At 24.6% G+C, this 17,929-nt stretch overlaps 1 pseudogene across 1 annotated transcript; it reads right to left on the reverse strand.

Moving 5' to 3' along the window:
* Positions 1-2,271: 2,271 nt before the first annotated feature.
* Positions 2,272-17,696, reverse strand: LOC145846842 (BRO1 domain-containing protein BROX-like; annotated as a pseudogene). Its single transcript, XR_014370903.1, has 12 exons — positions 17,592-17,696; positions 17,144-17,324; positions 16,219-16,315; positions 13,668-13,763; positions 13,238-13,310; positions 12,906-13,010; positions 12,472-12,561; positions 10,876-10,961; positions 4,362-4,443; positions 2,965-3,115; positions 2,575-2,737; positions 2,272-2,393 (listed from the first exon to the last, which is right to left on the reverse strand). The product of XR_014370903.1 is annotated as a BRO1 domain-containing protein BROX-like (transcript).
* Between the last annotated feature and the right edge of the window lie 233 nt (positions 17,697-17,929).

Below are 17,929 nucleotides of genomic sequence, written 5' to 3' on the forward strand. Positions count from 1 at the left end.
ACTATAAATCCTTTTAGTTTCATTACTACAAAAATTTGTATAACTTTATTGGTTCATAGTTCATTGCATACAAACATATATCAATTATTTGTGTTTGTTATAAATAATAAAAATTCTCTTTAATAATAAAAAATCCTACAGAAAATTCATTATCAACATCCATGTATAAAAATTCACTACTTCCATTACAATATGTATGCACTGCACACTTTAAAAACAGTGCATAAGATCTTTTTTTAAAGTTTTCAACCATGCATTACAATTTTTTTTTATACTGACAAACATTAGTTACTTTAAAATTTTGTTTTTAAGTTTTATTTAAAATTACTTAGAGAATTTTTGATGCTCCTGTTTTCGTGATAAAATATAGGAATTTATAAAACTATATTTTTCAAATGAATTTTTCTTAAAGTTAGCTTATAAATAGTTATAACACATGCTGTGCACGGTATAAAGTTTTGAACAAAAAAAAATGTTGACTGAAAATTCTTTCTTATAATTGCAACTCAAGTTAAAAAACAATATTTGATAAAAAGTTAAGTTTTGATTATTTTTGAGCAAATGTTTAGAAAAAGTGGTCTTTTAATTTTTTTTTATTTGCTTACATTTTAAACAGGAGTATTAAAATGGTATGTGAGAAATTTGTATAAAACTTTTTTTTTATTAAATTGTAACTAGATTTTATCAGTATAATAAACCACCCCAGCAAATTATATGCATAGGTTTAAAATCACTTATACAATACTAAGCAGGGTTGACAAATGCGTTTGGCAAATTTTCTTCAGGCTTTCAAAATTTATTACAGATTTTTTAAATAAATAACACGTTTTATGGTCTACTTTTACTTCAAAAATTAAGTCTATGGTAAAAAACTGTGTTAAATAGTATAACAATATAGAAAAGATACTGTAAATCTACTTAAATGTGTTTATAAAATCTATACGATAGATCTTTTGTGTCAAATCGAAATTTTACTACTTAACATGTAAAAGTTGTTTAAAATTGCAGGTTTTTTGGCAATCCTGATTGTGGAAAAAAATGTTTAACTAATTTTCAAGATTAACCTATAAAAATATACACAATTCCTACCGTATTTGAAAAAAAAGTACTTCAGTATAAAAACATTTAAATCAATTGTAAGAATCTCTTAAAAGCGTGTTTTTAAATTTATATTACAATATATGTTCACAAAGCAAACTATGTATACTAAACAACTGTTAATTTATTGCATCAATCATTACATAGGGTCTATCATTAGGGTTAAAAAATGAGCTTTTCATGGTTTAGGTAATAAAAACTTTATTTCTACAGTAAGTCAATTAAATAGAAGTAAATATTTAAAGACTAGATGTACTGCAAAAACTTAATGTAAAAATATTGAGCAGTTTTACATATTAGAGTCCATCAATATCATATTATACTACCTAAAGACTAAAATACTTTTAAATTAAATTTCATTTATTTTTTTGTAGAAAATTAACTGTGGAGATCTCGTAATAAATAGTATTCATTAGCTTGTCTATGATAAACTATTAAAAACATTTGCAAACTTATAAGCTTTATATTTTTTAGAAAGTGGTTATTGAAAAGAATGGTGACAAAATACTTAAAAAAAAACAAATTGGAATAAATCATATGAATATAATTTAAAACACATTTAACTTTACTTTTTTAGAATCATCAAGATTCTTAAAAAAGAAAAAAAAAGTTTTTATTTTACTTTTTCATTCAAAAGTATGTCTCATGTATTCATCAATCGACTATTCTAATTCGTTGATGACACAAAAAAAACTTTAACAAGTTTAAAAAGAATATATTATACCTATACAAGCTTTAAAAACATTCAGAAGAAGTAGAATTTTTTATCAAAATAACTAAAATTATATTTTATTTTTGTTAAAGAAAATTTTTTTTTTAGTTATATATAACCATTAAAAGTATTTTTTATAAGTAAAATAGGTTTTGCTATAAAACCTTTAGTAGAATAAAGAAATTCAGATGGATTTCGAAACAAAAAATCTTCCATTACAAAATGCATATAAATAAGTGTTTTGAAATGATTTAAAGGTTGAAATCTTAAAAAACATATACATATTTTATATTAACATTATATTCGTTGAATGAAAATAAAAATATTATAACATTTTAACAACTAAAATTAATTTTCCAACTAAACTTATAATAATAAACTAAAAATAATTTGGAAATAGTGTAAATTTTTAGACATAATAGCTTAGTGTGCCATACACAATTTTAAACTGTAATTTATCAAGTAAAGTGTACATTATTAGGTTAGATATATTTCAAATTTAAGAAATGACGCAAGCATCCTTGGTAACTTTGATATCTGGCTCCTTCACTGGTTTCACGGGTGCATCCTTTTCAGGTGATTTCTGTGTTAATTTAAATATTTATTTTGCTTTCGTTTTTATCTTATTATTTTTAAGATATATTCAAAAATCTTTATAACACATAAAACTGAACTTTTAAGGTAAAAAGGACAATTTAAGCTTTAAAGATATTTAATAAAAACTGTTAACGTTATAAATTATAAAGAACTATATCGAAACCAACGTGTTTTTTATCTTGCACATTTTTACTGATAGAGAAGCCAGCGTATGCTTGAGAATTCCACATGGAAGATTTAGCAGGAACTTCAAAGTCAATTGGCTCAACTAACCCGTGAGTTGCTTGAAACGACATTGATGGTGACACTGGCGGTACTTTTTGGTGATATCTTTATTAAAGAGAAAAATTTATGTCAAACATTTGAAGTAAATATGAATGTTAAATAATAAAGCAGAATAAATAATAAAGAAACAATATATTCCATAAGGTGTGGTTTAAAAGTTCTGGTTTTTATAAAAACAAACCTTATTCATACAATTAAAACTGATGATATTAAAATTTTCATTAATCAAAAGACTTAAAAGAATTACTTAACTTTAACTTTTAAAAACTTACATAAATCCATTTTCGTGTTTTGCTTTTTCAAACCTTCTCGTCATATCTTTAGTGAAATTAAGATAAAAAGCATGCTCATTGGGTTTTATTGTAGAGCCAGCACCTTTAGCTTGCTTGTATTCCGAACACAACTTGTGTGTTGCATTCAAACCTGTTATTAGTTATATGGTTTGTAACTTTTATACAAATATTTCTGACTTCTGCAAGCAAGTAGAAACATTTTAAAATCAACTATGCTGATCTTAATTATGTTACAGTTTTTTAAGGCATGGTTTTAATTAGGGGCGGGCAATGTATTTAAACGGCGGGCCGGATGCGGAAAAATGTATCCTTGGTGGGCGGGAGCACTTAGAATTAGTGATATACCGGACTCAGTAACCGAATCCTACCGGATAATATTTTTCGGATCCGTTATTAAAAAAAGACTTGGATTCGGCCGGTAACTAACTTTATGGATCCGATTAATTTATATTTTGAATTCATCTAATTAACAAAAATTTCTGAAGTATGACATTCTAAGTGCTTATTAAGTAGTCAGAATTTTTTATGTATTATAACCCTGGGCCAAACTAATGATAGGTTTATAAATACAATAATTGTTTACTAAAAATTACTCGAGCGTAACAATTTAAGGGAAAACAAATAACTTTTTATATTAAATCTTCGGAATCATCTATTTTTGGCAATCCCTAGCTGGAGTGTTTCAGCAATAATATTAAATATACTAGAACAAATTTTGTAATATTGATCCTAGCGGGCCGGATTCCATTGAATTTTAAAAACGTCAGGTGGCCGGTCATTTTCACTATGCGGGCCGGATCCAGCCCGCACGTTGCCCCCTGGTTTTAAACAACTAAAATCTATAAACGCATAACTAACTAATCAAGTTAACTTTCGTTGAAAATAAACATTTAAAATATTTAAGTAGTTAGAGTGAGTTTTACATTATGACTACAAATTTAAACATTAAAATGCCTTTAAAAAAATTAACGCGAGCTCATCAGTAAATTAAGTTTGAGTTAAAAAAAATAATTTGCAATTAAAATTTACAGAATAATAAATAAGTTGAATAAAAAATATTTTACATTTTATAAATGATCTAGACTTTTCTAATTTTTATAAATACTTAAATTGCAAAAACATAGGCAAAATCCGTTTCACTCGATGAAAATGTCAATAAATGATGAAAGTTTAAGAAATCAGTTAGGTTTTTTATTTTAATAAACAGCTTAATCTTAATCTCTAGAGTATTTTTAAATAAATGTTTTAAATTTTTTTGCACCAATATTTAGTATAAACAGTAAAATTATTTATTATTTATAAAATTAATTTACAAGAGTCGTAAAACTTTTGCTAAAATCTTAGATAAATATATAAAAAATTAACTAGTGACTTACTGTCAGAACTTTCTTGAAATATACGAACCGAATCACCACATTTTTCTTGTTCAAGCAATGAAACTCCATAGTAACACAATGCCTTTATTTAGTATGTAAAATAAAAATACTTAACTTTTAATTTGTGTCAAAAAAATAAAAATAAAAACAATTAGAAGTTATAGTATGCTTTGTTCATTCAATTAAAACAAATTAATAAAAATAACTGCAGAGCTATGACTTACAATTTCTAACAATTTTTAATTTGTAACACTGTCTTATAAAAACTTTAAAAAAATTTATGATTTTTAAAAAAGATAAAAAATTGCCTAGTTATCATGTATGTAATAAAATATGCATAAACTAAAATTAAAATAAGAGAGTTGCCAAATTTTTTTCAGGTTTCTAAAAGTAATTTTTTTTGTCAATTTTAAATTAAAACTAAATTAAGGTAAAAAACTGTCTTAAAAATATTGAAAATATACTGTAAATCTACTTTAAAAGTGTTCCATAACAAATTTCTAAATGATACAAATAAAATTATTTTACTTGATATTTTTTCGTATCTGATTAAAATCTAATTATTATACATGTAAAATTTGTTTAAAATTCCAGGTTTTCTTTTGCCTAAATTGTAAAATTCCAAGTTTTTCACGGGTTCCAGGTTTTTTGGCAACCCTGCAATGACAGTTATTTTTTTATTATATTTCCTTTTTAATTTAAGTACATATACATATTAGTTAGCATGAAATTAACAACAAAGATGTCTAAAAAAGTATAAAATGAACAGTTTTTTATTCATTCTTTAAAGAAAACCGTTCAAAACTAAATAATATAAGTTTGAGTTGATATAAAAATAGTGGTTGAAAATGTATACTGACATTAAATTAACAAGCCGGTATTATTTTTTATATCTTGTTTCTGTCAAAAATAATATGTTGGAGATTAGTTATGAGTAATACTTATTCATGGTTGCCACTCAAAAAGCTGAGAAGAATTTCCTGACTTTTCCTGACTTTTTCCTGACTTTTTACCAAAGTTTTCCTGACTTTTCTAAATCAAACTCTTAAACTAGACTTATTCTAAAATACATAATCTAACACTTAAAACTATATAAAACTTCCAATCTAACTTTAATACAGGTTCTAAACAATAGTTTTTTGCTGAATTCTATAATCAAACTTCCAGTACATCACTTAAACCATCTGTGTATGATTGATGTTTGTAATAAACAGCTCTATTAGCAAAATTCTTGTATTTTTACCTTATAAACACAGCTTGTCTGAAAAACGAAACAATTTTTTAGCAAATCCTAGCATAAATGTATCTAGATAAACAAACGACATATAAGGAACTTTTACAATTAAAACCTTGAATTAATAACGAACTTTCACAACTAAAATCTTAAAACAATAACAAGTTTTTACAGTTGAAACCTTAAAACAATAAAGAACACATTTTTTTAGAATTTCCTAGTATAAATGTATCTAAATGAACGAAACGACATATAAGGAACTTTTCAATTAAAACCTTAAATTAATAAGGAACTTTCATTCAGAAAAATCTTTTTCAGAAAGCCAAGAATTCTTGAAATATGTAAACTTTGGCATAATTAAAATATAAAAAAACAATTAAATGCTGATCTGAAAAAAATAACAATGGTTAGTCTGAGTTTAAAAACCCAATACATAAAGTGTTTAGTTTTCTGTACAAATAAATCTAATCTGACACCTTAATACAAAAAATAAATTTACTCTCTATCAGTAATAAGCTATTTATTTAAACTAAAAAGTAAACTTTAGTCAGATTCAGCATATAAGTTGTAAAATAAATCTAGTGATAAAAATTTAGCGTTTAAGTTAAAAATATCTAGTAATAAAAAGTATTTACTTAAAACATGTTTTACTTATATAAATTGTTCATTTAGTTCAATAAAATACACCCAATATTTAATATAAAATCGTAAAATAAAGAATAAAAAAGAATATACTTAAGTGACTGTAAAAAAAGACATAAAAAGTAAACTATATATCTGTTGTATAAAATATTTCCTCTTATCATTTAGTATAAAGTTTGTAACAAATAAATATACTCTTATATACTTTAAAAACTTGAGTTACTCTCCAAAAAATACAAATAATAAGTAAATTTAATCTTGGCATATTATACCTCTCTTATAACTTATTTAAAAAATTTAAACAAATTTGAAAAAATTATAAAGAGGTAAAGTATACACATTAACTTGTTACATCAAATACTAAACTAACTGCTTAGTTATAAAGAACTCAATTGTTTACTTGAACAAAAAACTCTTTGATTCTAAAATTATGCTAGATAAACTTTTGTGTATATATCACAGTTTCACTATGGAAGTGTCCTTGCTACAGATCATAAATACTAAAAAAGCTTACAAAATCTGCTTGTTCATGTAGGGTACTTGTTCAATATGTTAATAGAAAATTTTTGCAGTATTATAAAGGATATTTTACTAATTTATACCAGCTGAAGGCATTGGAAATAAAACTAAATATTTTTTGTAAATTTTTAGGAAAATTTTGGAATTTTTTTCTGACTTTAAGGACTTTTAATTAACTTTTACCACTTAAAGGCTTTGGAAAACAAGGAATTTCGTAAATTTAAACTGACAAAATCTGACTTTTTTTTTTTATTTTATCAAATTTCCTGACTTTTCCTGACTTTTTTCAAAACCCCCCATTTTTTCTGACTTTTCCTTGACTTTTGTAATTTTTTCAAATTTTTCCTGACTTTTCCTGATTTCCTGACTTTTCCTGACCGAGTGGCAACCCTGCTTATTATGAAAATAGTAAGTTTAGAAGTAAAAGAACTAAAACAAAGAACATTTTATACTTATTCTTTTACCGAATAAACACCCATTAAGTATAAAATATAACAAATAAAATTATGTGAGGTTTAAAAGTCTTTATTACAATTTGAATAACAGGGGCTCGCAAAAGTTTTTATAAAACTGTTTCAAGTTTTTTGTTTTTCTTCCAGATTCTTTCAATTATTTTTTTAATGATTTTTAAAGTACAACTTTTCTTGTCTGTTTTTAGTATACATTTAACTTAAGACTAACAGTTAGTTTTAACAAATTTAAATTAATTGAATTATAAAGTACTACTTTACATGCTTTTTATTCCATTGCAAACATGCATTATAATTTTATATTTAATTTTTTTTAAGTTCTTATCTCAACACAAGTTAAGGCATGTGTTGGTATAAAATACTAGTTTTATTATTTAGTTGCAAGTTTAAATTAATTTGGAAAATTTAGTTTTTAATATACATACCCGTACCAATTTTTTTCTGAAAACATTTTTGACAAACACTTTTGAACAAATTAGTATTCATCAGCAACTTTAGTTTCTATTACAAATTATTGTTGGAAACTAGTAGTTTTATCAAATAGAAAAATATGTAAATTATTATTATATTTCAAGTACAATTATCAATACAAGGTATAGTTTTTAATAGCAATACTAATCTAAACAATATTAGTATAATATACAGTAACCTCTCGCATCTTAACGCACTCGTGACGTTACGCACTCTCATTTAATTAAGCATTTTAAAATTCAAAATTTTTTAATTTTTATTGCACAAAGTAGGTTTATTCCTTAATTTTAATTTAAAACATGTTTTTAAATGCTAACTCACCTCTCTATATCTTTAGACTCTGTAAACTTATGTTCCTTGATTAATTGATAAACATTTAGTTATACCTCAGTATATCAGAAGTTTGTTAACAATAAGAGATTAAATTAAAATTCTGAAAGAAACATGACCGTGTTAAATAATGAAAGTATAATGAAATAATGAGAGTTTAAAACACAAATGAATAATACAACACTCTTGCCCTATATATGAATAAACATCTAAAAAGTAATAAAATAAAATTCCCTTGCAAATAGTAGCAGTGATACTTAATAAATATAAACTTACACTTAACACAAATCTCAATTGTTTTTTTAGTAAACATATCACTAATTTTCATTTAACGTTTTTTTATTTAGTTTAAGTTCTTCTTCTGTAACACTTGCTTTGCACAGCAAGCGTTGAATTTTTTCGCACGTTGCCTTCAATTCTTCGTAATGCTCACCAGCACCAGTTACAGCTTTGGAAGAACACAACTGCGCGTTAAAACTGATTTTCTTAATTAACTTTTTAAAACCTTTTTTTTTAATATATGTATAGATTTATCTTTTGTTTTTAAATTTATAAATGAAATAAACAAATTGTTGAAAGTGGGAAAGTCCCAGTCTGCTTTTAACTAGAAGCAAGTCAAAAAACAGCCATTATAGTAAGTATATTGGTACCTCTCGTATCTTTACGATCTCTCGTATCTTTACGCTTTTTTTTCTGTGAACACAATGTGCGTAAATAAGCGAGAGGTTACTGTAGGTGTAAATAAATTTATTGCTATGGCAATAAGTGACAAATGCATTATAATTCACAAAAATTAACACATGCACTTAGATTAAAAATGTAAGAATGAACTTTCTTAAACCATATAAAAATTTGATTTGACTTTCAAGGTGCAGTAAAGTTAGAAAAACCTTTCTAGATTATCGTTTTTTTGAAGCTAAACACTTTTTATTTTTTAAAAATATATCTTTAATAGTTTTAGAACGCTTAACTGAGGATTTAAAAAAACATTGAACTTGTCTTAATTTTTTCCTAAAGTTAGAAAAAATCATATACATTATTAGAAAATAAGGAAGATTTTTTTAATGTGTCTTCGATCTTTATAATTAGAAAAATATGCATACAATATCAGGGTTGCCACAGATCAAGCTAAGAAAAATTTCCTAACTTTTTCCTGACTTTTAAACTCAAACTCTTAATTTAATTTCATTTTAAAATACATAATCTAACACTAGAAACTATATAAAGCTTTCAGACAAATTTTATTACAGGTTAAAACAACAGTTTTTTTGCTGAACTCAATCATCAAACTTCCATTACATCACTTGAACCATCTGTGTACGATTGATATTTGCAATAAACAGCTCTATCAGCAAAATACTTGTAATATTTACCTTATAAATACAGCTTGTGAGAAAAAAGACACATTTTTTTAGTATTTCCTAACATAAATGTACATAAACAAACGAAAGGACACATAAGGAACTTTTACAATTAAAACCTTAAATTAATAACAACACCTTAAAATAATAACGAACTTTTACAATTAAAATATTAAAACAATAAAGAATTTAATCAAAAACTTTTTTTTTAACTTATGTACTAAAATTTATTTTCTCTGTCTCTTTTTTGACACTTCAACTTCTTCATCTAATCAAGATATAGTTCATGGCATATACCTATCTCTCTTATATACCTCTCTTATAACTTATTTTAGAAACTTAAACAACTTTGAAAAAAATATAAAGAGGTTAAGTATATACATCAACTTGTTACATAAAATACTAAATTAACTGCTTAATTATAAAGAACTCAATCATTTACTTAAACAAAAACACTTAGATTTTAAATTTATGCTAGATAAGCTTTCCGTATATATCAGTTTCACTATGGAAGTGTCCTTGCTACAGATAATTAATAATTAAAGGCTTACAAAAACTGAATAGCTGTCAAATTTTGTACGAGCGTACAAATTGCACGAGCAAAATTTTTTTAAATCTTTTTTATTTATTTACTTTTTTATTTTTTCGCTATCATTGTTACCCCTAACCCTTACCCTCGGTCAGTAACTTTTTTTTTTAATTATTCTTTTTTTTACTATCACTTTTACTCTTTACCCTCGGTCAGTAGCTTTTTTTTAAATTAACAATTGTTTTCTTTTTTCTAATTATATTTCTTATTAGTTATTTTTTTATTTATATTTTCACTATCACTGTTACCCCTAAGCCTTACCATCAGTCAGTAACTTTTTATTTCTTTTCGTTTTTTATTAATTTATCATTTAGTTTTTTATCTGTTTATTTTTTTTTATTCTCGTGCAAAAATTTAACTCATGCAAAATTGACCCCTTGGTGCAAAATTGTCTTCGTGCAATAATGTGGCCTTGTGCAAATTCGTCTTCGTGCAATTTTTACCCGTTCCCTAAAAAAACTGCTTGTTCAAGTAGTGTAGTTGTTCAATATGTTAATAGGAAAATTTTGCAGTTTTATAAAGGATACTTTATTAAATTATACCAGATGAAGGCATTGGAAATTAAATAACTTTGTCAATTTCTAGGAAAATTTTGCAATTTTAGTCTGACTTTAAAAGATATTTAATTAATTTTTTACCATTTGAAGACTTTAGAAAATAATTTGGAACTTTTAATAAGGAACTTTGTAAATTTAAAATGACAAAAACTGACTTTTTTTTTTATTTTGTTAAATTTCCTGACTTTTGTCTTTTTTTTTAGTGTTTCATGACTTTTCCTGATTTCCTGACCTTGTGGCAACCCTGCAGTATGTCTTTTTTAAGCAGTAAGTATACTAGAAGTTTAAAGGATTTCAAAACTTAGTTCATAAAAAATACTTAAGCCCTAACTACTACTTACAAATGAACGATAAAATGCTTGTTTCAACTGAAGATACTTTCTCCATTTTCCAACAATATTTTGATCTCTTATTTTTAAGGAATCATCTGTTGAAAAAATAGCATGATACTACAAATGCAACATGTTATAAATTTTCTTTTTAAATCTTTACTTTATTTTAATGCTCTTATGTATATAAATTAAGTACTGTCATAGTTCTCTATGCATCTTTTGTTGCAGAGTGAAACATTTAGTTTATATAAACAAAAATTTATTTTGAAATTGCTGTCAGCTGTTTATAGCGTTATATATACAGAGTTTTTACAAATTTTAACAAAAGCTCTTATGACTGAGCCACAAAATAACCAAAAAGTAAGTATAGTTATAGTAAATTAAGTACATATTATTCAGAAGCTCTGTTTTTGTTATAAACCAAATTATTCCAACTAGATTTATAAATTATATACCAGCTAATATTTTCTGGAATACTAATGTAAAACATGTTAAAAAATGTAAAAGAAAACCAAGAATATAAAAAGCTGATTTTTAGTTAAAATGTTATTGGTACATAAATATTTTGATCTAAATTTTTGCATTATAAAGTGTAAATTAGCGCATTATTTCCGATAATTTATCACAATAGATGTTATTTTAAAACTTATCTAATTTATTGATAGGTGCTCAGTTTTTCAGATTTTTAAAAACAAAACAAGCAAGTCTTTATGTTAAAAATGGTACAAAATAAGTAGAACTTCTTTAAATGATAATACAAACACATACTGACAAGATTAAAGAAAATTTTTGAAAACATTGTGAAGTGGTAGACTAATTCATAGCATTACAATTTTTGAATCAAGTGCAAAATTTACCCACACGGGAAAAATTTTGAACTTGACATTTTTCATGGGACTAATGTTGCACTAGGTTTTTTTATAAAGAAAACTTAGACACCAGATTTTTTTTGGGATAACTTGGCAAATAATATTGAACAAGCTTTTGTAACTGAAAATAAAAGATTTAATTTGCTTTTTATTTTTTTTACACTATAATTGCAAAACTTCATTTATATTTTATTGCTAAAAATCATAAAATCTATGGTTTTTACTCTTGTTCAAAAATTTAGCCAAAAAAAAACAACTCTTTTAAACCTTAAACATCCACCTAGTTCACCTAAAATTCAAATTTTATTCTCTCAAAGTTTATTATTTTAGATAAGTAGTAGTTTAGAAATAGAATTTAAATTAAAATATTATTTAGGTTTATACTATTTTTAAAAACAAACATAATAGCTTATGAAAAAATTTTTACGCAGGATTTTTTTTCGTAGGAATAAAATTGCAATAGATTTTTTCATAGGAAAAATTTTAAACTAAATTTTGCCTTAAGAAAAATTTGCAATGAACTATAAAAATCAAAATGATAATTTGAAAATAATAACTTAAACAAGCATAAATACCAAAACAATTTTTAAGAATATAAGTTTATAATGTTTTTAAGTTGATTAACAATTACTCAAGAAATAACTTATAAAAACTACATTTGCTACATAAAAACTAACTTAATCTGATTAAATAAAATTAAAACAAGTAAAAATATTCTATGATGTGAAAGATAAACCTGCTTGCTGAAAAAGTTTTGATGTTTCATTTGCCAAACCAGCTATCAATTTTGCTGTGTGTTTCTTTTCAACAGCTCTAGCTATTGTAACTGAAATATAAATTCATAAGTACTTAAGTTAAGCAAATCTGTTAACAATCACAAACTTATTTATATTCGCACCGCTTACACAATTATTTATCATGTTAAAAACCAAGTAATAAAATTTTAAAGAATGAATTAAAGTTTTTTAACAGTAGTTAATTTTGATTAAAGAAGTATAAATAAATAAAAATGATATAAATTCATTTAGGAAAAATACTAATTGTGATAGCAACTATTATATAAACTTATAAATGCCAATTTAAAAAATAAAAATTTTGTACTCCATGTGAAAAATATAAACTTTTTAGATAAAATTATTCAAACTTTATCCATGAAAATAACTAAAAAACCTTCTTGAGCCTCTGCTTGAGATGAAAATATGTAAGCATCTAAAAAAGGTCGTCCAAATCAGAAGATTTTGGTCTTTCTTGAGTTAATAAACTTAGCATATTTGTCTGTAATTATAACTTTATGTGAGAATAATTTTTCTCTTTAGCCAACTAGAGCTTTGTTTTAAATTTTTTTTAACAGAACAAAACAAAATATAAGTTTTGAAATTTCTAGCATTAAGTTAAATTACAAATTATAAAATTCCACTAATTGAACTCAAATTAAAATCAAAAATTTTATGTTTAGCTAGCAAATTTCCATCTAAAATTTAATTTTAAAGATAATTAGTTACCTTTATTGCTTTAAAAACTCCTGCTGCTTTCTTTAAACAAGTGTGAATTAATTTTGCATCTTCCATACTTATTCTATAAAATTAAACAACTTTTTTGATCTTTAAAAACACTAAGAACAATGTTTAAATTTAGTTATACAGAAATGTGTTTATCGTAGCTTACAAAAAAACCTTAAGCAATAACAAAACTTAAATTAAAAACAACTTTTACAAACAGTGTTAGGTTTGTCAAAAAAAAAACTGTATTTGATTAACAATAACTAATTAAATATCATTCAATAAAATATATATGGATTACTAAAAACTTTTTGAAAATAATAGTAAAATATTTATTATCTTATTTACTTAGATCTTTATTAATCAATGTATTTGTTTTGAAACAACCTTTACTTAAAATTTTTTTTTTAATAAAACGAAACCAAAAACAAACTCAGATTGTGCAGCCAGTTTTGCAGCATGTTTAGAATACCAAAGACCAACGTTAACAATCATGTTCACCATATCAAACTTAGCATTTGAATCATCCCTGTCGTATATAGTTTAATATCTTATATAGATTGTTAATTATTAATTGAATTCAAATTTGTATCAAAAAACTTTGAATGGTACATAAATTAAGGCTGATCTTATTTTGAAGCAAACTTTAATTTATGTTAGCTAAAATTTGACTGATTACCTACAAATATTTTTTACTAAAAAATATAATTACTGCACTGTTTACTTTAATGTTACTATCAGTTAGACTAGGGGTGGGCAACGTTCCTCAACCGGCGGGCCAGTTCTGGAAAAATTTAGTCTTTGGCGGGCCAGAACATTTCAAATTAGTGGTTTACCGGATAATGACTTTTTTGCAGTAATGGCATTCAGATGGACAATTACTTTTTAGATTCGGATCCGGCTGGATCTTAATTTGATCCGGATCCGACTGGAAACTAAATTAAATCAAAATTTGAATCCGGTTGGATTCTTAATTAAATAAAAGTTACGAATACGGCTGTAATCTAATTTTATGGATACTGATCAATTTTTGAATCCTCTTAGTTCACAAAACTTTCTGAAGTCTGACATCTTAAGATGTAGATTGAAACACGTTAGATGTTTATATAATGTCTATAAATAGAAATGACATAATAATTGACAAAAGTAGGTACGTAAAACTCATACTTAAATAAACACATTACTTATGGTAATATGACAAAAGGATATCCCAACTTAGTTAGAGTCAGGTAAAAATTTATACTATTTTGAATGATTTCGTTTTAGCAATTTTGTCTTATAAATTACTTCAAATTAGCTTAGTACAACTCAATTCTATTTTAAACTTTTTCTAAACAGACTTTTATATTTTCGACATAACTATTTTTAGCTAGACTTTTCAAAATTTATTGTATACAACTAAAATTACATTATAATATTATGAGTTTTTATCAATAATATTCTGAGGATGCGCTAAACGAAATTAATTAATAAACTTTTTTCAAAAATGAATGAGTTATGTTTAATTTTTTAGTTAAATAGAACAATATAAAATATCATGACAAATGGTTTATCTATTAGTACACATTAAATTGAATAGCTATTTTTAAACATTTTTTTAAAATCAAATTTTTGAAGTATATTTTTGTAAAAATATACTTTAATACTGACCCTTTGCGGGCGTGTCACTTTGCTCGCAGGCCGGTCATTTTCATCTGCAGGGCGGATCCTATAAAAATTTAAAAAACGCTCGGGGGCCGGTCATTTTCACTCTGCAGGCCGGATCCGGCCCGTGGCCGTACATTGCCCACCCCTAAGTTAGACCAATTTTATCAAAAAACTATATATAAAGAAAAACTTTGGACAAACTTTGTTAGCCCTAGTTATTAAGATTAGGCGGCAATGTTAACAAAATTATAAACTTAATTTCTAATAAGTCTGTCTCAAACTAAGCAAAGAAAAAAATTAAATTTTTGATGGTCACAAAGTTTTGACCTACATTTGTTATCAAAGGTTATGTATTACCAGATTTGCCAAAGGTTTTTTGAAACATTTGTCCAGGATTTCTGAAAGTACTGTTGTCAATTTTTAGCATAAAACTAAATTTAAAGTAAAAATTGTCTTAAATAGTATAAAATATTGAAAGTATACTGTAATGCTTCTTTAAAAGTGATTGTAAAAAAAAATTCTAAATGATAAAAATAAAGTATCGCATATCATTAACTTTTTGTATCTTTTATAAATTTAATTACTTAACATGTAAAAATTGTTTAATATTTAGGTTTTTTTATTGTTTTATAGTGATTATTGTTCAAAAGTATATGTTTTTCCTCAATTTCTCAAATTCCAGGTTTTTCAGGATTATAGTTTTTTATCAACCATGATACTATAATTTCAGGGTGTCACTCCAGATAAAAAATCTGGCAGAAACTTGTCTGATTCAGCCCTGAGTTTATAGGAAAATTGAAAAAACTACTATGAGCCTAAGTTTTCAAAAAAATATTAATACTCAAGCTTAAATACCTAAAAACACCAAAATGATAACAAAAAGACTATAAAAACATATTATATAAGAACAAATTTAAAGTCATAAAAAACTAGTCTCAGATTTAAAATATATTAATTCTAGCCAGAGCCAGCCTGAGTTATTCAAAGTTTCAAACTAGCCTGATTTATCCTTAGTAATATGAGTGTGTAGCAACCATATAATTAATAGACAAATAAATGTTTTAGTTTTTTAAAACTTATATAAAATAGTATTTTAAATACTACTTAAACAAAAAAATTTTACAAGTAGTAGTATTTTAAGTAATTAAAAGGAAATATACAAATAATACAATTAATATGTAAAATATTTTCTATTATTTGGTATTCTATAACTTTTAACAACAAAGTGTATAAAATGAGTTAAAACAAATGGTCTAACTTGATAAACCAACAAAACTGGTAGTATATTAAGCATTTAGTTTGTAACAACATAATATGTAGCAAATAAATAAACTTACAAAGGAGGCTTGTCAACATGCAGAGACTGGGTCCATCTAAACTTAAAGAAAGAATTCAACATCTGCTTCTGACCAGCAGGTACGTTAGCATCATCGTCTTCATATGTTAAAAATTGTTAAAACTAGTATAGAAGTTTAGTACCAAAAATTTTTATAATATTAAATAAAATTGACTACTATTAATCAAGAATTATTTTAGTAAAATTTACCCCAGTATAAAATGGTCTATTGTAACTAGGTTTAGTAAAAAAAAAGGTCCTGAGATAAGTTTTTTAAAGTTTCTATGCTTTGATTTAAAACTTGTGTTTTTGTGAATGAATCCTACTATTTTTAGAGAAATTAAATTTCTTTTTTGTTTTTATTACTTGTAGAAGTAAGTGGAACACTTATAAGTATAATAAAGTATATAGCTTAAAAAACTAATGGCTTTGTTTAAAATTTAATAAGGTGAAACTTAAATTTTTTTGTAGTTTTAAATTAAAATACATTCTAATATATAAATATAGTTTAAGTTAGAACTTATCTATATAGCTTTTGTTTTTTTTAATTTTTTGTTTTAAGTTTCACAATTAGAGTTATCAACCTGGGTTCAAAGAGATAAATACAAAAATTTCATTAAATTAAAAGAATTCTACATTTATGGATTATTTTAATATCCGTAACTTAAATATTACTGAAGGTCTCTAATCGAGTGAAACATTGTTTGATAACATAACTCTTTAAGTTAATTATTTTTAGACTTCTTGACTAAAAATTTCACTGAAAAATTTATACAGTTACTGAGTTTCACCCAAAATAGATTTTAAAACTGTGGTTCATATTCTAATACAGTAGTGTCTAAAATAGTTTGTAATAAGAATAATTTGTCTTAAAATATGGTAATGTCTTAATGACTAAATAAAATTTATAACTTTTAAAAACAAACTTTTACTATCACTAGCATTGCCTTGGTCATCTGAAGTTGTATTAGCTTCTTTTGGTTGGTTTTCTGATGGGACCTCAAACAAGCCTTGAATAAGGGACATGTACTTAGTACTGACTTCCTCTATTTGTTCTGGTGTTGTGGTTGTTAGTTGGAGAACTTTTAAAAGTTCTATCCTAGCATTCTCTAACATCACTAGGGAGTTTAAAATATTTAAATTTACTTGTTATTTAGAAAATTTAAAACACAATTTAAAATTTAAATAAACAGAAAGTTTAAAAAAACTATTTTAAAAAGATTATAAAAAGATTAACTCTTATTTCAAAAAAGTTCATATCATAGACTCCACAAATTCTTTTGTAAAAAAAAACTATATAAATAACTATAGTGTTAAGAAGTTTTAAATATAACACAATATTAATAAATATTACTAAAAATAATTAAAGAACACATACTATATAACTTTCAAGAAGTCACTCTTTATGGAAATTTTACTGACATCAAATTTTTGCTGAGCGGTTGCTTTGTAAGGATTTCTATGAAACCAATGAGCCATATTTTTATAGAATAAGTCTAAACAAATGAAAATTAATTAAAAAAATAAAGATAAGATAAGGTTCTACAGCTTTACAACAAACCAATCTATATATTTCTAAACTTTATTTTTATGTTACATTTAAATATATATATATGTATATATATGATAACTATTCAAAATATAAGAATTAAAAAAATGAAAATTTTATTAAAATAACTACAAATTTGTTTTTTGTCAAATTTTTTTTATCT

The sequence above is a fragment of the Thalia democratica genome, unplaced genomic scaffold (genome assembly GCF_965202585.1).
Source record: "Thalia democratica unplaced genomic scaffold, ktThaDemo2.hap1.1 HAP1_SCAFFOLD_677, whole genome shotgun sequence".
Taxonomy (NCBI): domain Eukaryota; kingdom Metazoa; phylum Chordata; class Thaliacea; order Salpida; family Salpidae; genus Thalia; species Thalia democratica.